General features: G+C 35.2%; 2 long non-coding RNA genes and 1 pseudogene across 2 annotated transcripts; all 3 read left to right on the top strand.

The window, feature by feature from the left end:
* Positions 1-7,101: 7,101 nt before the first annotated feature.
* Positions 7,102-8,198, top strand: LOC148871599 (uncharacterized). Its single transcript, XR_016106560.1, has 2 exons — positions 7,102-7,625; positions 7,726-8,198. It is a non-coding gene; the product is annotated as an uncharacterized LOC148871599 (long non-coding RNA).
* A 2,622-nt stretch (positions 8,199-10,820) lies between these two features.
* Positions 10,821-13,416, top strand: LOC148871598 (serine/threonine-protein phosphatase PP1 pseudogene; annotated as a pseudogene).
* Positions 13,417-16,004: 2,588 nt separating this feature from the next.
* Positions 16,005-23,698, top strand: LOC148871597 (uncharacterized). The gene is made up of 4 exons (XR_016106561.1): positions 16,005-16,125; positions 16,729-16,757; positions 16,906-22,038; positions 22,534-23,698. It is a non-coding gene; the product is annotated as an uncharacterized LOC148871597 (long non-coding RNA).
* Positions 23,699-24,807: the final 1,109 nt, after the last annotated feature.

The following is a 24,807-nucleotide window of genomic DNA, read 5'->3' as shown; positions in this document are numbered from 1 at the left end:
TTAGAAAATTAAAAGAAAGCTATTAAAAAAAAAGAAAATAATAGCAAATAAAATAGGATCAATCCAAACAATTCTGTTAAACAAATTAAACAAATGAAAGCAAAAACTTTATACGGTTCTTTCAACCAGTAAGAGAGAAGCATATTACAAATCTAAACTTACTATTCTAACTTGAAACAACCCATTATATCAAGATAAACTAAATCAACTCACTCAGAATTCATAAGCGGCAATAAAAGCCATACAAGCTGATTCAAATTAATCCCCACTAGCGGCAAAAAATTCCTCTTTTCAAACAAACCCACCTTGTCTTCTAACAACAATATAAAGCAGTTTCATTATTCAAATCCATAATTATTTAAACCACTTACAATAACTCAAAGCCAAGGGTTGTCCAAAACCAATGTTATCCAATTATCAGCTGCAACCTATAAATTATAATGATTCCCAAAATCTTAAAAAGAACAATCCCAATCGAATCCAACACAACAGACACCAAACGAAACCAAACATAGCTAGTAGTACAAATTAGAACAAAAAAAATGACACACTGTCAGCCCAATCAAGGATATCAACACATTGCCACATCAAAACCATCGAAGCAAAACATAGCTGAAATCATTCCTGAAAAACCAAGATTATCTTGACCGACATGCCTATGAAGACAGAGATAAATCAAATTCAACAATACTGTAACTAGATGCTAATAATTTTAGAGTACTCACATTCAACGAAACCTCCCCAGAGATACAAATGAGTCCAACCCAGCATAGCTTAACGAATCCGGTACACATCTGATATATATCTACAGTAGGGCAATCATCCGAATCCCTTGATACTGAGTCAAGGCAAACCAAGATAGAACCAACTATACACCATATCCAAAACTATTCATACCATCCAATCGACCACCAGTCAAATCCTGCATCACAAGCCGAGCATAAAAGAACACTAAACCCTCTATTCTATTTTAAACGAAAATAGCATGGCTTGATAAACTAGGAAATCAACGCAACTCCTTCAAAAGAAGGAATTATACCTATTCAAAGTAAAATAAAACCAATAAACCTGGATCATTCAAAACAATCCATCCTATATAATTAAATTATTTAATTATATATTGTACAAAATTAAGTAAATTATTATCCATAGATTTCTATTTATTTAATTATCTAATTGACTTCATTAATTAATCATTTATTAACAAGTTAAGGATGTTGGGATTAAACTTGTTCATAGGCGGTGCCAAGTTTGGGTTGGACTTTGTCTTTATTCAATAGAATATATTGAAGCCTAGCTTTAAGCCCAACCCAACCATTAGACCTATCTCTTGAGTTGAGCTCGACGAAGAAAGTGTGATTGTTTATTTCTCTCTTATTTCCTCACCAATTTATTTATATATTTAATTTAGTAAGTTAAAAATATTTATTTATTTATTTTGCTAAACGATTTAATTTTATCAAAAAATTATTTCACTATATCTTTCCCTCCTTGAGTCTAATATTTCGGGTTATCAATGGGCCAGGCTTAGTTTTAGATAGATTGGATATTTATTTATTATTTTACTAAATGAATTGAGTCATTATATATATATATATATATATATATATATTATTTAGTTTAATAAATTAGTTAATAATTTATTTTTCTCTTTCTTTGGATCCTTATTTGTTGGGTTATCAATGAGTTTGGTCTAGTGGGGTATAGCATGTATCTGTCCCATCCCAATAATTAATGATTTTTTTTTATTTTACTAAACTAAATTATTCATTTATATATTTAAATACATTAGATAAAGTCCTATGTATAAATTTTTATTTACTTGATTCAACCCGACACCCAATAATAAATGAGTATTTAGTTATTTTATTAAATTAAATTGTTGATTTGTTTATTTTACAAAATTAAGTAAAATATTATCCATAGATTTCTATTTTTTAATTTACTAAATTATTCAAGTAATTAAAAATTTATTTAACTATTTAGTTATTTTAATCTCTCTCCCTAAGCCTAATATTTAGGGCTATTAGTTGGTTAGGTCTCAGCTTGGATTAAAATTATTAACGGGATCAATAGAACATATTTATGCGCAAGTCTGAGTCCAGGTTGAACTTCAGGTTTACATTTTGAGCATAAGCCTAAAGTTCATATAGAACCAAAATCATGGTGAGGAAATTCTTTGTTTCTCTCATTTTCTCACATAATTACTTATATAGTTATGTTATTAAGTTAAAAAATATTTACTGAACTTACTAAATTATTTTAGTTTATAAACAAATTATTTCTCTCTCTCTCTCTCTCTCTCTCTCTCTCTCTCTCTCTTGTCAATGGATTGGGTTTAGATCTAGATAGTTTGGATATTTATTTATTTTTCCTAAAGTTAGTAAATTATTATCCTTAGGTTTTGTTTATTTACCTAACTAAATTATTCATCTAATTAATGATTTAGTTTATGAACAATGGATTAGTTATGGTGTCGAATAGGCTATACATGTCTTGTCCCAATAGTAACTAAAAATTTATTTATTTATTTGACTAAATTAAATTATTCATTTATTTATTTTAATATATTAAATAAATTATTCTCCATAAAGTTTTATTTATTTAATTCAACCTGTGACCAATATTTACGATTGTCAATGATGTAAGTTTGGTTGGGGATAGCTTGGACTTGTCTTGCACCAATCACAAGTGAATATTTATTTAAATTTTTTTGTTAAAGTTAATTATTGGTTTATCTATTTTATAAAATTAAGTAAATTATTATCCATACATTTCTATTTACTTAATTTATTGAATTCTTTAATTAATTAATTATTTTCCTAACAAACTATTTCTCTCTCTCTTCCGGAGACTATTTTTAGGGTCACTAATGTGTTTAGTGAGGTGTGGGATAGGATGTACCTATCTTGTCCCAATAATAAATGTAATTTTATTATTTTAAAGTAGTATATATTATTTTATGGAAAAGGTTTGCAAAAGGTTTTAACCTTGGAATCCAAGTGAGTAGAGAGTATGACACTATACCTTGATTTTCCTGTTCCATCAACCTCAAATGTGGATTTTCATGATTGAGGACCGAAGGAAAAAAATCTACCAGTGTTTCAAAATAGGAAAAAAGGTAATGTTTTAAAAACCGACCCGAAAGCTAAAACGCTTTTTCCTTTGGGTCATTGGTCACTGGTTTCGAGCGTCTAGGTCCAACGGGTAAGACAGTGCCACGTCAACATGGTCTGATGTGTTGACTGTGCATCTAGTCTGATATGTAGGTATGTATATGTATATACATATATATATATATACATATATATATATATATACATATATATATATATATATATATATATATATATATATATATTATAATATTTTTCCAACTTCATTCGGAGAATTTCTTTTTGTTTTATTATCTTTATTCTAGTGGTGGTGGGGGATGTGTTGTGATTTTACATATGCAAGTTCGCATTTGCAACTTGAAAATCTAAGTTCTGATATGCGTAGATAACCTAAACAAGTTAATGGCACTTATGATTTGTTTAGTATTATACATCTAGTCTTAGTGTTTTATGATAATCTCAATTTGTTCCCTTTTTCAAGGGTTTTTTTTACTTAAAGTTCATCTTCCAAACTTCATGCCTAAAGGGTTGAAATCTATAAAATTAAACTAAGTGATCAAAAAGCTTGGTTTCGAAGTTGTTTTCACCTTTTCCTAAAAAAAAAAAAAAAACTGAGTGATCAAACAACTTTTTTTGGGGTATGCAATGGTTAATGAATTGGATGGTGAAAATTTTGGAATTGACCCTTGAAACTAGAAAGACAAAGTCTTGATACAAATGATTACAGATTTGTGGTCAAGATTGTATGTTGCAAACAACAACATTGTTGCATGAAGCTTAGTATCCTCTAACTAGAGGTGTAAATTGGGTCATGTTGGGCCAGCATGGCACTGTCTGCATGTAGACCACACAAAGAGCAGATTGTGTCATGTTGGCCTGTGGGCCGAGCCAGACCGTGCTTCCCTCCCTTGGGATAATTTGTGGGGTTAGCCCGACACGACCCACAACTTGAGCCCGTGCAGGTTTGGGACAAGCGAGCTACAAGTCGTACCGATTGGGAATATGGGTCGGGCTTTGCGCCTGGGCCGAATCGGGCCAAAAAGGCCCATACTAATTTTTCTTGTTGTCATTTTGACATTTTATTTTGTTTTTTTATTTTTTTTGCTAAGTAAAACTAAAATACTTAACTTTCGTTTGGGAACAAATTGAAAAAACAAAAAATATAGCAAAGAAATGAAAAAAAATGTTTACCAAAATACAAAATGGATAACAAATTGTAAAAAAATAGGAATTTTATTTCATTTAAAATATAAAAATTATAAATTGAAAATAAAAAATTACATTGTTGAAAAAATAACAAATAATTTAAATAAAATTGAAAAAATTACTCCATCTCCATGACTTTAATCATGTGCTCCATCAAGTGTAGTAGTGTCATGACCTCCTTTGCCTTGTAATTCATCCTTAACATCTAACAAATAATCTTTGAAGTAGATGTATTTTTCTTGTTTCTCATAGAAGAGCAAATGTCTATCCAAGTGCCCAATGCTACCCTTGCTACTAAAGTTAAAGCCAATCCTACATTTTTGGCAAATGGCTCTTTCTCTCTTCCCCTCAATTTCATCTATTTTAAATATTTGCTAAATTAGGCTAGTGAACTTAATGTTAGGGAATTGGTTTCAGGAGGAGAAGCCAACCATTTTTTTTTAATTCTAACAAATAAAAATTTATTTAATTGCAATTACTTGCATGATCAGATTACCAGTTTAGAATCTCAACTTGATTTTAACGGTTGAAGCCTCAAAGCCTCCTAAATTGCTAAGTGTATGACAATATGTGATTGTATGAGATGAAACTGAGAGTATGAGAATTGAGAAAATAATTGCTAAATTGGTGTGGTGAGAATAGTGGAGGATAGGGTTATTTATAGGAATTGAAAATAATTCAATTGCCTAAAGTACCCTAAATACTAGCAATTTTTTAGTTGTTGAGAGGGGTATTTTGGTTATTGTAAAGTATCTATCACTTTACCCAAATGCCCCAAATGTCTGAAACTAGTTGGTGTATAATTATAGGATATAGTTATTGAAGGGGCATTATTGTCCCAAACTAGCTATTTATAGGCTTATAGTTGTTTATTGAGGTGGTATGTCTGTAAAAGCCCCTTGAAAAAAAGTTGAAACTAGCTGTTGGGGGGGGGGCCAAGGGCCCCAACGGCTAGTTTCTCGAATGGGCTACACTCAATCCATTGCGGGCTTGTAGGTTGTGCTACTTGTTGGGCTATGTCGTGCAGGCCTATGGACCTGAAACCCTCGACCCAGCATGATCCACATGATTGTGTTGTGCCCAGCACGGCCCGTGTGCAGGTCTGGTCCAAAATCTTGTTACGGCCCAGAACAGCTCGATTTACACCTCTAATCCTCTCCCTTGGAAAGCGGGGTGTTCAAATTTGGATAAAAAATAAAAAACTGAACTGAACCAAGCTGAATAAGCTAATTCAGGTATTGGTTTGGTTCGGTTTTTGATGTGTTAAAAATTTAATAAAATCAAATAGAAAACCAAACTACTATACTATATAAAATTGTATATTATATAATTATTTATTTATATTAATTGTATTATGTTTCACTAATTTAAGGAAAAATTCTCGATTACTACCTTGTACTTTAGTCCTAGTGTCATTTTACTCCCCAAACATTAAAACATGATAATTCGGTACCCGAACTTTCAAAACGTGCCAATCCAGTACCTACCATTAACCATGCGTTAAGTGGCATTTAAAAAGACACAAATGCCCTTCATGTGTCATCTAAATCTCTTTATAAACCATCCAAATGTTGATAAAATAATGAACAGTGCCAAATCCTTGCCTCTTCTATTCAAGAAAGTTGGGGTCACTATAATGCCCACTAAGACATGACCCCAACTTTCATGAATAGAAGAGACAATGATTTGAGACTATTCATTTTTTGTCAACGTTTGGATGGTTGCTAAAGACAATTGGATGACACTCAAAGGGTGTTTATGTCTTTTTAAATGCCACTTAACGACTGTTTAATGGGCTGGTTAACGACAGGTATTGGATTGACACATTTTGAAAGTTCAGGTATTGAGTTGTCACGTTTTAAAGTTTGGGGTCCAAAGTGACACTAAGCCCAAAGTATACAGTGCTAATTAAGAATTTTCCCTTAATTTATTTAATTATTGTTTTATATATTACTCTTTTTCTTAAATCTCCCTTTAGGCATTGAGCCCAATCGGAATTTTTGTTAGTATCAATACTAAATAAGAACACTAATTTAAATTAATTACTACTTTAGTAATTAGTATTTAGTAACTAGTAGTAACTAGTAAGTGGGAAACACAAAAGACAACCACATTGGAGTGCCCGAGTTGGGTTAGGAGTCAAACTATCAAAGAGTAATTACTAATTACTAACTCTTGTTTGATTTTTCCCTTTTTCTACTAACTCAGTCCTTTTATTTTTTAAATACGGTATGGATTGGTTCAGTTTAAACCCTCTTTCATTCGGTTCAATTAAGGGATATGACCAAACTAAATAGTGGGTTAGGTCATCGGTTTGAACCGAACCAAACCGAATGTACACCCCTACTTGTCATATAAATTAAACAGTTATGTAAGGGACACTTTCGTCATATTCTGAATTATCAAATCATACCTTGTATTATGATAGAGTCCCTCTTTTATGTTCGGACATTCTTAGAATTCCCTCTCACCACTCTGTTCCACAGTCCAACGCGCCTGTGTGTGGTGAATGGCCAACAGGATGCTCGGGTTGGGGCTCGAAGAAGACGAGGACAAGAGATGGGGAGGGGAGAGTTCGAATGACCTTAAAACTTTTGAAAGAAGCCCGGTTTTTGAATTTTGTCCTTTTGCGGGTGGTTAAACCGGGTTTGTTCGGCTGAACACCCGTTAATATTAGTGTTTTTGTCGAAATGCCAATGTGGTCACTTCTGAATGGCGGGATCACGTATCCAATAAACCCACGAGTGCATAAAACGTGGACTTTCACAATCCGGACTTCGGTTTCAACTTTACACTATCTCGGACTCGGACTGCCGGCCAATGAACAGGCTTCGACGTTCTGAAAATTCCCTCTCCCCACTCCGTTCTCTTTTTCTGTCTGGCTGCTTTTTCCCTTTTTGATAAGTATTTCTGTCTGGCTACTTTGGATGGAGGTGAAGGACACGGTAATTCCCGAAGGCCACCACCGCTCGATGACTTCTGTTAGAATTTTAAATATACCGTTTTAAGAATCGTGGTATTTATTCTGCAATCTTTGATACGCTTTACCTTGTCATTTAAATTGATTTTGTAACGGTCTAAATCCTTATCAATCGACCTGAGAGCAAGAGAGCAAGAGGTCATCGATTAATTTCTATATAAGACTTCGTGTTTTCCATTCAGAGAAGAGCTCGATATCGTGCTTCTTAGAAAAGAAAAAACAGAGAACAAAACCACTCGATTTCCTCAGACTTACCTGCGAATGGCGATCCATGGCTCCAGAGCCAGTTCACTCAGGTGGAGCTTCGCAGCTTGAATTCCAATGTGAGTAATCCTCAAAACCCTAAAACCCAAGTAGCTTTCTCGTTTGTGGGTTACTTCGATGTTTTGTCTATTTTCTTGATTTGGCGGCTGGTTTCTGCAGTTTCTCTCAATGAGGAGGGAGATCGGGCGAGTGACAATCAGAAACTTGCTTTCCAGGACGTCGGAGCTGAAAACCGTTGGAGAGTCTTTGACTGAGGAAGAGAGGGCTGCGTGTTTGATCGAATCGTATCTGGACATGGACGAGGAGGTATAGGATTTTGAAGTCTTCCTTCGGGTGGGTACTATTATAGGATCTGCAGCTTGAATGCGTAAACGTTGAATTTGAATTCATTTTTTTTATGCAGTTTATGGTTTTGGGTTGAGATTGTAAAAGATCGTAGCGAATGATCTTTCTATGGTATGTGTAAAGGGGTATTATGTGTAATTCTATTTTATGTTGGCCAGTAGATGCTTTCATTCCGAGACAGAGAATTTGGCTTGTTGGATGATTGTTCTGGATTTGAAACATAGGGTACATGGCATTGCCCTTTTCAAAAGGCATGCACCTATTTTAAAAATGCCTTCCTTTGTTTATATTTTGTTTGGTAGATTCTTTTGTGTTATATGCCTTCGTAATGGTTTGTCAACTTCTCAAGTACCTTTTATTGCTGTTTATATTAGTAGTAATGGTCTATTGACTTTTAAAATAAATAAATATAAAGACCATTCAATACCTGAATGGTCTATTAGATTTTATGGCTGTGATTTATGACTCAAATGAAAATAAATTTTAAGTTTTTTTGGTGTTGCTTCTGGTTGTCCACATTTGTATCTCTATGCCAGCCTGATGATGCCTTTTGCACTTTACCATTTCTTGTAGCACTTTAGAGGAGCTAAAAATCCATTATTTTTCTGCAAGTAATTTGATGCAGTTTTGCACCAATTTCTCAAAACATTGCAATGCATCGTGTCAAGATAAATCTGAAACTTATTGGAAATGGTTTTAGAAGGAGGTTCCTTTTTTTGTTCTCCATAACAAAGCAAAATTACTTTCTCCAATGTCAAATCCTGAAAATGGAAATGATAATTATATTTGCACCTGAAATTTGCAAATAGAACTCATTAGTATAAATGCCTTCTGTCTTACTATGTCATCTATAACATGCATAATCTTACCAAAGAGATTAGACTCATTTGCTTATATATTATATGTTGAGGCATGATTAAATTTGATCATGTCTAAGCAGTCATATAAAAAAAAAAATTTGGTCTCAGTAGAGATGATTGGGCATTGCATTTTGTGATAACAATTTTTAACAGAACTGAGCTAGTTGACTGAGGAATTGATATAGCTTTGTTGCCAGACACCCTGATCATATCTATCTTGAGGTCACAGAGCATCAATGTGCTCTATCCAACACCTACAATACCTCTATATAGCTCCCTGATTCAAGTGAAAATCTCTAGCAACCTCTGGTCGAAAGGGAAGCAAACAATTTACATCTTGATTGCATCTGGAAAGAAAGGCTTTAAAATCGTGTTACTTCCCGACATTTATTTGGTAAAGAATGCATTTCTCAGCTCCATGACTAGCACTTCCCTTCTAGAAGGCCAAAACCAGAATTTGGAAAGAAAAAAGTTTTGTTTGCTTCAAATGGTCTCAGATGATCTCTGCAGTGAGCATCAGCTATCTTAATGGCAGTGGCCACTATAGCCCATTTCAATATGTTCTATGTAAGAGATAATCCATGCTGACTCCTAGACGCCATAGGAACTCTCCTTAGCCCTTAATACCACTGCTTAAAAACATTGAGAGAGTTTGGTGGAGAATGGGATTCTTTGTTTCTTGAGACCCATTATTATTTTTTTCTGTTCCCCCATGCATGTATTCCTTATCTATCTTACCCAGCAGAGTTGGGAAGCTCATCAAGATTTTCAGAAAACATCCCACCCTTCTAAGTTCTAACCTTCTACCTATCGTAATATACACATTCCTTTTTCCTCCCTTGCCAAAAAATTCCGGCCAGGGTTATAAATTGGCCTTTCTAGCAGGGTTTCTGTTCAACAGCCTCCTACCTAAGGATGGATCCAGCCTATGGGGCATGTCTCTCCTCATCCATTCGCACCATTGAGTGCCCCTGGAAAGTCTGCGGACATGATGCCCACCTGGCAATGTTAAACTCGGCTCCTTCCGCTTTGCAAGGAACCAGATAAGGGCCACCGTGACTCTGTGAGGGCGTACTTTGTAAGCAACGGGCGGATAAGGCTTATCACCTTTGGACGTATTGGACATACACTTACTTTACTAAGCTCTCGGCTCTGATTCTCTGCCCACTAGCTCTGGTTCTCTTTGGCAGCTTGGTACTAACTTGCCTGTTAGAGTCCCCTTGCCTGGGTCATCCTCTTGAGCTCTTTGATGTGTTTGATCTTGTAGATACGACTTGATGACCTTAGTTCACATTGTTCGAGCTGTCATTGCCAGCAGAGACTCAGTGCGATTTGGTCCTCATCACCTTGTGTATGTCTTTTTCTCTGATGTACATCTTCTCATGTACTACCTCTTTTATTTAATCAAATTTTTGTTATCCTTTCTCAAAAATTAAAATAAAGTAACACCATTTGCTCTTTTTTAAGCTATCTGGAAAAAGTGCTACAGCCAGATCTTTAACTCAAAAGCTTCCATCATAGAGGTTGTTATGCATAGGACTGAGTGATACCTGATCTACTGGCAAAGAGGGACTCAGGAATTCCAGGGGTTACAGCTAAGCAACCCAGTGTAACTGGGATTCCATCTCTCTCTCTCTCTCTCTGATGCAAGCTGTCTTGTGTACATTCTGCTCTTTGTTTTGTTCATCTGAGTATATATCTCAATACTCCATTATAAATGAAGTAGGAGTTTCCCTGCATTACAGCAATATAATCCTATACCACTTAAAAAAATGCTTATTCTGAAGAAAGTCATTGGTAAAGAAACTCAAGTTGAAATGAGGGAAGTGTTGGGAGTGTTATATTTAGGAGGGGAGTTTTTTGAACAGTTGGAAGATGGGGAAATAAGAGAGCAGAAATCGGGGGAAGTTTTAGAAACAGAACACTATGTGAGGGTCAGTTGAAAAGAATGGGGTGGGAGTTAATTATCAATGAAAGAAAAAAAAAAAGAATGGGGTAGGAGTTTAGTTGACGCCGGTAACCATATTTGGAGACACATTTTTGATACCTATGAGGGCGATTCTGATGGCTGGAGTATGGTTTTTGGATAGAGGTCTGAGAGAATCCTTGTTTTTTCTTGTTTGTAATGGTTCTTATATTTGGGTCATAGTTTTCAAAGTGTGCCATACCCATTATGTGTGCCATACCACCATTAGTCTATGTAAGTTCTTATTTGATTGGTCATGATGGGGAGTTTAGGATGCTTGTTGGTTTTCTTGTCCTTTGTGGGCAATTTCTTACAACCTATTTTTGTGTCTTCATTTTGTTTTAATGAATTTTTCTTTACCATAAAAAATGCTTATTCTGTTCAAGATTCCAAGGAACTTATCCCATAGTTTTGGAGATGTATTAGATAAGATGCCTGTGAGCAGAAAATCTGAATGTCATGTAATTACGTCTCTTTCACACTTTTCTCTACTACTCTCCCTCATTGAAAGATTGAGTCACTAGGGTCAGAGACATGATGGAGGGAAAGGTTTTAGCTTCAATTGAAATGAGATTTTCTCCATTTTGTAGCATGGAAAGATCCATGATGAACTTTAGAAGAAAGTAAAGGAGAATAAAGGGATATGGAAGGGCAAAAGAGAGAAGAAAAGATTGGGAGTAAAGGGCCAATGGAAAGAACTACAAGATTGGTGATGGTCACTCAAATGGTCTGGGAGAGCAGGGAACATAGAGCCAAGAAGATTAACTGGATGTGAATTCACACTCGCATCCAACTTTCTTTCCCTGATGTTGTTTGCCTTAGCCAAACTATGTGGTGAACATGTTTAGAACAATCAAGTGTTGAACAAGTCGAGATCAATGAAACATGGGAGACCCTCATGGACCAATTCTTGTAATGTTCAGGATCAGTGTCTTATCCACAGACTCCACCAGGTTGGTTTTTACCCAATAAAGAACTAATAGAGGACAAATATTCATATCTAAGCATTTATCTTTTTGTTGACTTCATCCTATGTGTCACATCATAGGTGTTAAGATTAACCAGATTTTATATCAGACATTGTCTAACACATGGTAACAGCATATGTTTGCCTTTCCAAAGCCTATTATCTTAGATACAAAAATGACAACTCCCATTATCTACATGCTTTTATGATTGTTTTGATTGATATTTGAGAAAAATGATTGTGGATTTCGATTGAGTAATGAGTATCTCAGAGCAAAGGCAGCCATATTTTGAATTTTATTAAGTACCGGATGTAGCAAGTTGTTCGTTTTGTTGGGCATCTACCCATGTGTCAAAACAGCTGATGCAAATGCATAAAGATAATTATCATATTTACCAAGTTCTCTAATTCAATTACAACATTTTCTGTTAAACTGCAAATATCTTGTGTGGAGTAAAAATGTATCTCCATTCATTTGCTTTAATAATGAAATCTCCATTGCTGAACTACTTGACTTTTTGGTAGGAGATATCCATGGTCAGTATTATGATCTTCTTCGGCTTTTTGAATATGGTGGACTCCCACCTGTAGCAAATTATCTCTTCCTTGGGGATTATGTGGACCGTGGTAAGCAGAGCATAGAGACCATTTGCCTTCTCCTTGCATACAAAATTAAATACCCGGAGAACTTTTTCCTTCTTCGGGGCGACCATGAGTGTGCTTCCATCAACCGAATATATGGGTTTTATGACGAGTGCAAGAGAAGGTTTAATGTCCGCCTTTGGAAGACATTTATAGATTGCTTCAACTGCCTACCAGTGGCTGCTCTTATTGATGACAAGATCCTTTGCATGCATGGAGGATTGTCCCCTGACTTGAAGAACTTGGATCAGATACGGAATATTGCTCGCCCTGTTGATGTGCCCGATCAGGGACTTCTCTGTGATTTGCTATGGGCTGATCCTGATAAAGATATACAAGGATGGAGAGAAAATGACAGAGGTGTATCTTATACATTTGGAGCTGACAAGGTCACTCAATTCCTTCAAAAACATGATCTAGATCTCATTTGCCATGCTCATCAGGTAGATATGATGCCATAGCCTGGCTCTTTTGGCTTGCTTAATCAACTTTTGTTACTTCATTAACATATGCATCTATCGGCTTATGTCTAGGCCTATAAATTTCAGTTATGCATCTAACATCAAATCATGGTCTAGATTAGTGCATGTTTCATGAAATCATAGGGTCCCATCAGAATGGCATAATTTATAATCCTCACTAAAAGTTATGGCAGACAAGTAGGGGTGCTACAACTTCCATATCTAGTAGTGGACTTTCCAGTGTGACAGAAGGTAATAGTGACTAATGATGAAAAATAGATATGAATAAACAAAGATACAGCTTGCTGTCCACCAAAGTTTGAGTAGGAACTAAATTTCATCAAGGAAGCACTTATAGAAGTAAAGAAAAAGAACTGTTGCTCATAGTTTCCAAGGTGCCAATGCAAGGCTAGGTGACCATGGCGGGGCGCCCGGGCACCTAGGCACATAGCCCTCACCTAGGCGATGGAATTTAAAAATAATAAGTTGATGGATTTCTACCCATTCTGAACTAGTTTCTTTGGATTTATGTATTCTGCACTTTTGTGCTTGTATTTCTTGCAGTGTTGCTTCAATAGGCAAAACAATTTATTAGAGTTACAACTTATAACATAGGAGTTGGAACATAAAAGAACTGAAGGGGGTGGAGCCCCCCTATTTGAGATCAACAAAACATAGGGAACAAATACTAAAATAAAAGAAAATGAATGTGAAAAGTAGGTGGCAGAGCCCTGTTCTAGACTCAGAAAAACTGGTGAAAAAATATTAAAATAATAGAAGAAATATGAAGAAGAAAAGAAGGGGTGAAACCCTGTTCTAGACCCAAAAAACTAGTGAAAAAAATACTAAAATAAAAGAAGAGTATGAAGAAAAGAAGGGGTGGAGTCAAGGAAGTTATTGTTCTGACTTTGAATCCACCAACATAGTATCCATATTCTCAATCAGTCGATTCCAATGAGTGAGAAAAGAGAGATGGAGAACAGGTTTGTAGAAGTTGCAAAATAGAGGAAAGAGATAAAGATTGAAGCAAAAATTTTCATTCTTGAAGAGGTAAGGATCAGAGGCCAGCAGAGCTTGAAGATTAGGGAGGCAGAGAGAACTACAATATTGCCGGAAGGTCTTAAAGTGATCAAATGGATGCAGAAGTTTGTTTAGAAGCAAGTTCTAAAGGTAAACAAATGAACTTTACGAAGTTCAACCTTGATGGAAGAAAGAGGTATGAGTTGGAATGCAAAAAGAATGCAAAAGGTTGTTACATAACTCTGCAGGAATTCTTAGGAGGAAGAAAGAAGCAGGTGGTCTGCTTCCTAGAAAGTAGAAGGGGTAATGGTTGGAAGGCAGTGACACAGGTACTGAGTGACTTTATTCAACAGCTGAAAACAAAACAAGTAGATGGTGATTACTCCTTATGCCTCTTGTAAAGCTTTGTTAGATCTGGGTGAAGATGAAGTAGAGATTTTAGCTTTAATTATTCACTCAGAGGCTGGTGCTGCCACAGTCTCGAAATGGTGTCCTCTCTCCAATACCAAAAGTTTTGTGTTTGAGGACAATGTAATAGTCAGATTGCTTGGGTTACTTTTCAACCTCTAGAAGGAGGAAGTATTACAATCAATAGTTGTAGTCTATGATGCAAGATTAGATGGTGTGTTTGATTGTGATCTCCATTCAATTGTAGTGATGTTAGGTGGTATTAAACCTAGTGATATTCCAAAGAAGATAGAGGTTGTTTCAGATGGTTTAGTTTACCCCTTTGGCTTGCTACCTCCATTGAAGCCCAGCTATGGAAGGAGGGAAGAAGAGAGGAAGATGAAGAGACAAAACAGGCTTGGTTGTGTGGTTTGCAAGGCAGTGTAGTCTCTACAAGAGAAGTTAAGGCAATTGAGGTTCCCAAGAAAAAAAGAGAAAAAAGAGGATGATTTAAACACTTGGGGAAAATCTGCATGGCAAGGTGGGCTGAGGGATGGCAGGCCCTGTGTTCAGTCGAAGACAGGGGAATTAAATGGAGACGGGCTTGTTCCAGTTCAAATTTCAAAACAAAATGAACAAAGGTCGTCAAGGTTTCAGGGTTCAAGCCAGTCCTGTGAGCTAGTTCAGTCTGGTCTAATGAACCGAGGCTAGTCAACCAGTCACATGTTTTAAGTAAACACGTGACTGGCAAAGGGATAGAGGGTTGGGCCAAGGCCCATCAGGATCTAATGGGTCTAGGCAAGTGAATGGGCCAACTTTTTTAAATCGGATGGACCTAGACCTTAAAAAACCACTCGCCCTTTTAAGTAGGCATGTGACCAAAGGAGATGGGGAGATGATGGACCAAAATGATGGTCTATCATCGTCTCCCTCAAGCAATTCGCAACCAATGCCTGTAGGAAGTAGGGTTAGCCGTAGTGGTGCGGAAAATCTGAACTAGGCAATTTGCTTATCAAAACTGAGGAAGGGGTAATTTGGCAGCTAAGGAATGAATTCAGGCACTTCAAACAACTTTCTAGAGATATGCTCATCCAAATAAGATGGATCAGAAGATCTGCAAACAGCACGACAGATGGCCTAGCTAAACAAGGAATTCAGAGACAACCCATGTTTTGAGCTCATGTGAAAATTTGGGCTGGCTTTTTGGGTTTGCTGTTTTTTTTACAACCTCTAGTTGTATCTTTCTATTCTAAATTAATATTTCAATTTTTCTGTTGCTGATAAAAAAAAAATGCTTATCATGTTACTTTGAACAGGGCCTTTTACCTCTTCTGACCTCACTATATAGCCCTCCCCCCTCCCCCATAACAGAAATATTTTCCTTTAATTCAGTCCTAGATCCAAAACATCCTAAAGACCATCACATTATATTACATTCTATCATTTATGGGCGATAATTGGTGACAGTTGCTGTATTACATACTAATACGATTATATGCCCATTACTTGCTCTGTCTCGGAATCAAAGCATCTACTGGCCAACATAAAATAGAGTTACACATAGTACACCTTTACACATATCATAGAAAGATCATTCGCTAGATCCTTCCACTAATGATCTCTTCGAGATTGTAAAAGATATGGTGATTTCCCTGTTAAGCCCTTTGCTTTAATTTGAATTTGGAGATGGTTTTCTTTCTTGGTTTTGGGGCTTTGTAATCTGAAAGCATATTCTTTGATGTAGTAAACTTATCAATGTGGCAGTCCCTGGCACATTGATGAATGAGAAATCAATACAAAGAGGGTGTTGAACCCTTGGGAAAGGAATGAAAATCTTACACTATGCCTCGATTCTGCTAAGGCTATTGGATGTACAGTAGTTAATATTGGTACGCAGGACTTCATTGAAGGGTAAGAAGTATACATGCTATTTCAGTCGTTAGTTCTTTTCTATTTTCAAGAATATTTTGGTCCTGTCACTAGTTTTTTTATAGTTTTCTGAATATTCTATTCCATGCCAAAGTACAAAGAAGTAAAACTTATTTACCTAATATCTATTAGGTTCTCTTCATATGAACCCTGAAGAATATCTAAAAAGTGCATGATAGAAAGCCTGTAAACTTCAAACAAGATTGAAGTTTGCTATTTATGTTTATTTCATTATTCTGCCCTTGCTTGTACAATAGTCGAAACCATATGCTCGGTAAGTACAATGCTAAGTTACATGTTTTGTGTTGTTGCACTGCACATTCTTTTTTCTTTATTTGGTCCTTCTGACGACTTTGGTTGGATTTTTATTATTTTCTTCCTCTATAATTATGTTGGCATATTGCAATCTATGAACAAATATGTATATTTTGAGATGGAATTTTGTTGCATCATGTTGATTTTGATTATATTTATTTTTCCCTCTACTAAGTTATGAAAGTTGGTAGGGTGCTCCTAAGTGCTAGCAGTTTCTGGTCAGTACAAATATTAATATTCTCTGTGTTTTTTATTTCCTTTGTCATCTAGTGCTTCGGTTGATATCTCAAATCATTAAGGTATGCTCTGGTTGTCATCTAAAAATCACTATTATATGAATGAAGTTTGAGTTTTCTTTAGACTTTAGAGTGTTTATTTGTGATTTTTTATGAAATGTTATTTGCTGCTTTTTAGTTCATATGTTGTATTTTGTTCATAAATCGTTAGGATGTGGAGGAGCTGATGAATCAACCACCTGAGAAGATCTTATTGTGATGGATGAACTTTCAACTGACTTTCTCAGCAGATGTGAAGGTAAGTTAAAATTGGGTATTAATAGATTCCCCTTTTCTTTATTTCGTTTGTGTGTTCATAATCACTAAAACCTACCTTTGACTTTCTAAGCAGCTTGAAAACTTAATATGGTAGTGTACTATCTCAAAGTGGATATGAGATATTTGAAACAAGTGGTTGTTGATTCATCGAAACTTGAAATCCCATTTAGTTATATTTGGCAGTTAGAACTAAAAGATGCTTTATAACTCAATTTTATTTCATCCCACTTGGTGCTTGAATCCCAAAAACCAGAACCAGAAACCAGGCTGAATGTTCATTGAGTTAATTGAAATCACTTAGCAGTAAGCACTTTCCAGTTTCCACACTTTGAATGCTGGAACATGCCTCTTTTTCTGATCAGTAATTGGAAGGTCCTCTTCCTCCTCCTTGTACAAATATAACAAAAGCAAGTGTGCAATTAATGAGCATATGCAATTGCAACTTGTTTAAATCTCAACATTAGGACAAGCTCTTTGTAGTAACAGCATCAAATGCATCAAAGTTTAGTTTATGCTAATAAGTCATTTTCTCTAATTAACTTTAAAAAGTCTGAAATCATTGCTATCCAAAACTGGTCTTTGGAAGATTTAAATAGCTGGTAAATTCTTGGGATCTCCAAAAAAGGCAAAGTGATATATTGTGTTATATTTTTAATAACAAGAAGATGCAAAGGGATGAAGTACTTAGGAATATCCTCTAGTAAGGGATGATAGCACATGCAATCAAGGGATCAGATGTCTTGATATAGAGGGCAATGTTGTTCTTCAAAGGAACAACAATGTTTTCTAGTTGAGGAAGTGTTAACTGGAAGGATTGGTGCCAATTTGGGAACGGATCCAAGAGGATTAACTGATTAGATAAATCTTATTTGGTGCATGTTATTAAGGTTTTTTTGTGGTTAAAAGAGGGACTTGTTGAGACTGGACCCAACAATAAATATAAGAGTTTTTTTGAAGGAAGGTTGGTTCTAGAGCTATGAATCATAAGGTTCTTATTGATATCAACTCCAATGATCAAATTAACATTCATGACAATTCTGAAGTTGGGGAGTTGAAGAAGATTGGAGTCCTTGAGGTGAAAGGGAAGGGGGATGTGGGTAAAGCTTTGATAAGTAATGAAGTTTTGAACTTAGATAATGGGAAAATGAAGAGTCATGTGGACTTAAGGAAACTAGTGGAGAGGGATATTGAAATTGGTAAATTTGTAGGCCTATTCTTTTTGGATGGTGAGGCTTTTTTGCTAGAAGAGCTTTTGAAAGAGTTTGAGAACAAGAAAAGGCGAAGTGAAAGAGCAACACTCAAGAGGAAGGTGGAGAGACATGGGACGAGGGAGACGGTCAGGATTTCAGACGTGGAGGAGTAAGTGCTGGTTTTTACAGGAGGCGGATGCTGTTGTTTGAAGTGTTCAAGAGGGTTGGTTGGAGATTTTCTCATCTTGATCAGGGCTAGTGTTGCTTTGTTTAGTTCTTGGAATATGGTTTTAGTTTGGTTTTGTGTGTTGACCCTTGATTTGTGTTGTATTTTTTTTTTTTATCTTTTGTTGTTTGCTGTTGTGGGAGTATTGTTTTTGCTTTCGGATGATGTTTTATCACCTTTTAATTGTAATCCCTTGTTTTCTTTTTTAATGAAATTTACTCTTGAAAAAAAAATCCTTTGTTCTCTAAGCTCCTCATATGGTGTTAAATGAGTTCAAAGACTACTGCTTCAAAGTGTTCTTTCTGCATATAATATGTGGGGGTAGTTTTGTAGTGCCTTTGTCCACCTTACTTGTGTTTCTTCCATTTTTTGAAATACTTTCTCTCTCTTTTTTTTTTTTTTACAATTAATATATAGGAGTTCCTGGTATTTGGAGTTTTTAATAGCTATTGCCCATGTTATCCCATTCTTCTATTTCTTCTCCTCCTATTCGTGTTTGCTCTTTCGACCCAAGTCCACACTCAACCTCCACCTCTACTTCCTCAAAATGCAAACCATCTTCAAAACAACCTTTATCCTGACACATACATACATGCATTGATAGGCTGAATAAACTGAAAATCCCCTCCAATTTATTGATTTTTATTAGGTGAATTCCAAGAGGGAATACAATGACTGTGGAAAATCTTTGTAAGTGTGAGACTTTATTCTTGTGAATGATCCAAACTTATCACAATTCATGAGGTTAAGGAAGTTGAATATGACTTTCACCATGACCAGCCCTAACTACCTTCATGTGTACAATGCACTTGATTGAATAATTGATAATCATTCGAGCTAGTTCACATCTGAACTGCTAATGCATGAGATTCAACAATTGAAAGAGAAAAAGAAAGGGACAAAGTCCAAATGACTCCGCTGGCATGAACTGAATAGTAAAACTAGCGGTTTATGACATGAGTCAGTCCCAACTCCACTATTCTGAGCTGAATAGTAAAACTAGCAACTTGGAATATGAGTATTGTTATCTGCCTCAAGCATGTGACCAGTGTGAGATGGAGCATAAAATGCACTCACACAAAAAAAAAACAAAAAAAAAAAGAAAAAGAAGAAAGAAACAAATACTCCATGTGAGATGGAGCATAAAATGCACTCACACCAAAAAAAAAAAAAAGAAAAGAAAAAGAAGAAAGAAGCAAATACCCCGTGTGAGATGGAGCATAAAATGCACTCACACAAAAAAAAAGGGGAAAGAAAAAAAAATTTGGTGACGGCTGAGGTTCAAAGGGACAAAATGTGGTTGAACACGGTGCAGTGACAGATTTGAGACTAAGCTCAAAGTAAGGGTTAAATTTGGCGGTCAAGGAGCTGATTTACATATTGAATGGAAGTGAATATTGGGGCATGAAGAATTTCATATTCTCCCTTTCCTTGACTCTTATGTATGTGATAAGAATGACAATTCAGAGGAATGAATCAGAATACCTACACAGGTTTCCCAACCACTCAATGTATTCTCATCCTAGAATTCATCCGGTAAATGGTAATAATAAGGGGGGATGATCAGTTTATGGCTGAGGTCTTTGCTTGAGGACAAGCAAAAGCTTAACCCACTTGTGAAGGGGTACCTTTCCCCTATGCCCAGTCCTTGCCAATGTTTCCCCCAAGGGTGCAATGCCTACCTTCATCTCATCATACAAAGGCACCATTGCTCTATGGAAACTCTACATTGGCTAACTATTCTTGGGTGATGGTGCCCCTCATGTGCATTGAAAACAGAGAGGACATATCCTCTACTGATATCCAAAACTCCCCAAAAGGCCCAAAAAATGTGTGTATAACAACAATGACCCAGTAATCCATACCTTTTTTATGATTATGTGCACCTTTAATCTTATAATGCTGGGCTTTCTGCCAGAATGGCAACCTATATTGTTGGTGATGATGGAATCAGGTAACCAATTAATGATTTTGGTTTCAATTTTATTTTGATAGGCAAATACTCTCTTTCTTTGTTTTTCAGTTGTTCTAGAGATTAATGATTTTAGTCTGAATTGGTTCAGAATGATGTGCTTTGCCTAAGTTTTCTAACTCAATTATTATACAATTTTTAGTCTTTTTTCCTAGTTACAATAAGAACAATTGTTTGTGGTAGTTTGCAATAAATTATAGAGGTTTAAGATGGTTTTAGGGACTTGTTAAATGCTTGGATTTTGTGGTTTTTATTCTATTTTTCTTTAGAGTTGTGGTTCAATCGTGCAATCTCTCTCCTCTCTCTCTCCCCGGGTGAAGTGCTTGTTATTTTTGCTTTTTGAGTACCAGAACTTAATCCACTTGTGAAGGGGGTACCTTTCCCCTATGCCCAGTCCCTGCCAATGTTTCACTGAAGGTTGCAATGCCTACCTTCATCTCATCATACAAGGGCACCATCGCTTTATGGAAGACGCTCTGCATTGGCTAACTATGCTTGGCTGATGGTGCCCCACATCCTCTGTTGACATCCCAAACTCCCCAAAATACCCAAAATGTGTATATAACAGCAGTGAGCCAGTATTGGGTCCATATCTTTTTGATGATTATTTACAGGTTTAATCTTGCAATGCTGGGCTTTTTGCGGGAATGGCAACCTATATTGTTGGTGATGATGGAATCAGGTAACCAGGTAATGCTTCAATTGTTTTAGAGATTAGTGATTTTAGTCTGTGCTGGTTTACATTGATGTGCTTTTTCAAGTCTTTTTTTGTCCTAGTTAGACAAAGAACAGTTGTTGCTTGTATTTTGCAATAATTAATAGAGGTTTGAGATAGTTTAAGGACTTGTTAGATGCTTGGATTTTTTTCTCATCGGTTCTTCTTATTTTAATTGGCCATTTAAATGTTTAGAAGGAAAATGTTTGCCAATAGTCGTGAATTTTTAGCTATAAAGACCCTATTCAAAACTTTAATCACATCTCTCTAACAAATCAATTTTGGACACATTACTCTTAACTCCTCAAAAAATTACCAATTGATTTTCTATTGAATTTTTGGATGAGGTTGAATGCAATTACTTATTAATTGGAGATATGCTCAGCTTGGTTGTTAGCTTGTAAAGACCAAGAAAATGCAATCCATCATGAATTTGTGCCCACATGCTGGTGTTGTCGAAGTACTAGAATTTTAATCCATACTTACACTGGCAAAGAGTTATTTAAAATTTGAAAGTAAACCAAATGCTTTTACTTATTTGCATCTTAAGAAATTTATTTTACTAAATTAAATGATTCATTTATTTATTTTAATAAGTTAAATAGGACAAGTAGGTCTTGTGTTGTGTGATAGCTTGCCACATAATTAATAGAGGTTTGAGATTTGTTAGATGCTTGGATTTAATCTTGGATCTGGCTCCCTTTTGAGTTCAACTCAGTATGTTGAATTTTCTCACCGGTGCTTGTTGATGTTGATTGGTGGTAAATTTAATTGTTTAGAAGGAAAAGGTTTGTGGTGACTTGGTCGAATTGGGGGAAGCTGTAGGTATTATTGCAGGTCAATCTATTGGATAACCAAGGACTCAACTAACATTAAGAACTTTTCATACCGGCGGAGTATTCACAGGAGGTACTGCAGAACAGGTATGAGCCCCTTCTAATGGAAAAATAAAATTCAATGATGATTTGGTTCATCCCACACGTACACGTCATGGTCATCCTGCTTCTCTATGTTATATAGACCTGTATGTATTTATCTTACCAAAAGTTAGTATATTATTATCCATAGATTTTATTTTTTTACTTAACTAAATTATTCAATTAATTAATGATTTAATTCATGAACAAAGTATTTCTCTTTCTCTCTCCCTTTTTAAGTCTATCAATGGATTAGTTATGTTGTCGGATATGATATACATGTCTTGTCCCAATAATAACTGAAATTTTATTTAGTTTTAATAGATGAAATAAATTATTCTCCATAAATTTTTATTTATTTAATTCAACCCATGACCAATATTTAACTAATAAGTTATTTCTCTCTCTCTCTCTCTCTCTCTCTCTCTCCGAGCCTAATGTTTAGGGCTGTCAATAGGTTAGGTCTCAGTTGGGATTAAACCGGTTCATGGTCCATGCCAGGTTCAAGTCGGGTCTTTGCCTTCATATCAGCAAAACATATTCAAGCCCAAGTCTGAGCCTGGGCTGGCCATCAAGCCTAGACCTTTAAGCTTGAGGTCGATCCTCATATAAAGCCCAAAGCATGACTAAGAAATTTTAATTCTTTAACCAGGTAATGCTTTTGATTCTCAATTTTATTGTACTCTCTTTCTTTGTAATATGAGTTGGTTCAGATTGATGTGCTTTGCCTAAATTTAATAAATCTATTATAATACCTTTTTTTCCTAATTAGACAAAGAATTGTTGTTGGTTGTATTTTGCAACAATTAATAGATGTTTGAGATAGTTTTAGGGACTTGTTAGATGATTGAATATCGTGTTTTTTTTTTCCTTTTGAATTTTGGTTCATTTGTGCAATCTCTCTCTCTTCCTCTCCTTGGGCAGATCTTTAACTTTCTAGCTCCCTTTTGAGTACAAATCGGTATGTCCAATTTTCTCACTGGTGCTTCTTAATTTTCATTGGTCATTTAATTGTTCAGAAGGAAAAGGTTTGCAGTTTGCCAACAGTCATGAATTTTTAGCAATAATGACCCTTTGCCAACAGTCATGAATTTTTAGCAATAATGACCCTGTCCAAAACTTTATTCACATCTTTCTGACAAATCAATGCTGGACACATTACTCTAACTCCTCAAAAAATTACCAATTGAAACAGAAATCTTTTCTATTGGGTTTTTGGATGAGATTGAATGCAATTATTTATTAATTGGAGATATGCTCAACTTGGTTGTTAGCCTATAAAAGACCAAGAAAATGCAATCTGTCATGAATTTGTGCCCACATGCTGGTGTTGACGAAGTACTAGAATTTTAATCCATACCAACACCAGCAAAGAAACATTTGAAAGTTAACCAAATGCTTTGAAATGGATTTATTCTTGTTTAGTGTTGTGTGAATATTTTCTTGTCAATATGGGTTGCTTTTCTTGTCAATATGGGCACTCAATCTGTTGTTGCAAGTGTACATATCTTTTAATGCTATTATTATTTGATTACTTTAAATGGATTTATTTCGTTCAAGACTCATCTTTTAATGAAACATCAGGGGTAGGGGTATGCATTGCTTTTCTTGTCAATATGGGTGCCCAATCTGTTGCAAGTGTGAATTTTGATAGCAGTTCATATACTTTACCCATATGACATGCAAGCATATTTCCAGATTGCAAGAATGTGGTGTATTATTATAAAAATTTGATTCAACAACTTAGGTTGTCTGTACTCACTAGATGATTTTACTAATGAATATATTTGTAATAACCAATTACATGGACATCATAGATACCATGGATTTCAAGTAATTAATAATTTATTGAACTATTTAGTTATTTCAATCTCTCTCCCTAAGCCTAATATTTAGGGCTATTAGTAGGTTAGATCTCAGTTTGGATTAAAATTATTAACGGGATCAATAGAACATATTTATGCGCAAGTCTGAGTCCAGATTGAACTACGAGCCTACATCTTGATCATGAACCTGAAGTTCATATAGAGCCCGAATCATAGTGAGGAAATTCATTGTTCCTCTCATTTTCTCACCTAATTACTTATATAGTTATGCTATTAATATTTACTGAACTTACTAAATTATTTTATTTTATAAACAAATCATTTCTCTCTCTCTCTCTCTCCTTCCTGAGTTACATATTTAGGGTTGTCAATGGATTGGGTTTAGATCTAAATAGTTTGGATATTTATTTATTTTTCCAAAAGTTAGTAAATTATTATCCATAGATTTTATTTATTTACGTAACTAAATTATTCATCTAATTAATGATTTAATTTATGAACAACAGATTAGTTCTGTTGTCGAATAGGTTGTCTTTGTCTTGTCCTAAGAATAACTCTCCCTCTCGAGTTACATATTTAGGGTTGTCAATGGATTGGGTTTAGATCTAGATAGTTTGGATATTTATTTATTTTTTCAAAAGTTAGTAAATTATTCTGCATAGGTTTTATTTATTTACGTAACTAAATTTTTCATCTAATTAATGATTTAATTTATGAACAACGAATTAGTTCTGGTGTCAAATAGCCTGTACAAGTATTATCCCAATAATAACTGAAAATTTATTTAATTATTTTACTAAATTAAATTATTCATTTATTCATTTTAATATATTAAAGAAATTTATTGTTGTCAATGATGCAAGGTTGTTTGATGATAGCTTGGACTAATCTTGCACCAATCACAGGTGAATATTTATTTATATTTTTTTGTTAAAGTTAATTATTGATT

Source organism: Nelumbo lutea, chromosome 2, assembly GCF_056320005.1.
Source record: "Nelumbo lutea isolate HS-2025 chromosome 2, American lotus-T2T, whole genome shotgun sequence".
NCBI classification, from domain to species: Eukaryota; Viridiplantae; Streptophyta; class Magnoliopsida; order Proteales; family Nelumbonaceae; genus Nelumbo; species Nelumbo lutea.
This window is presented reverse-complemented; position numbering and strand designations above follow the sequence as displayed.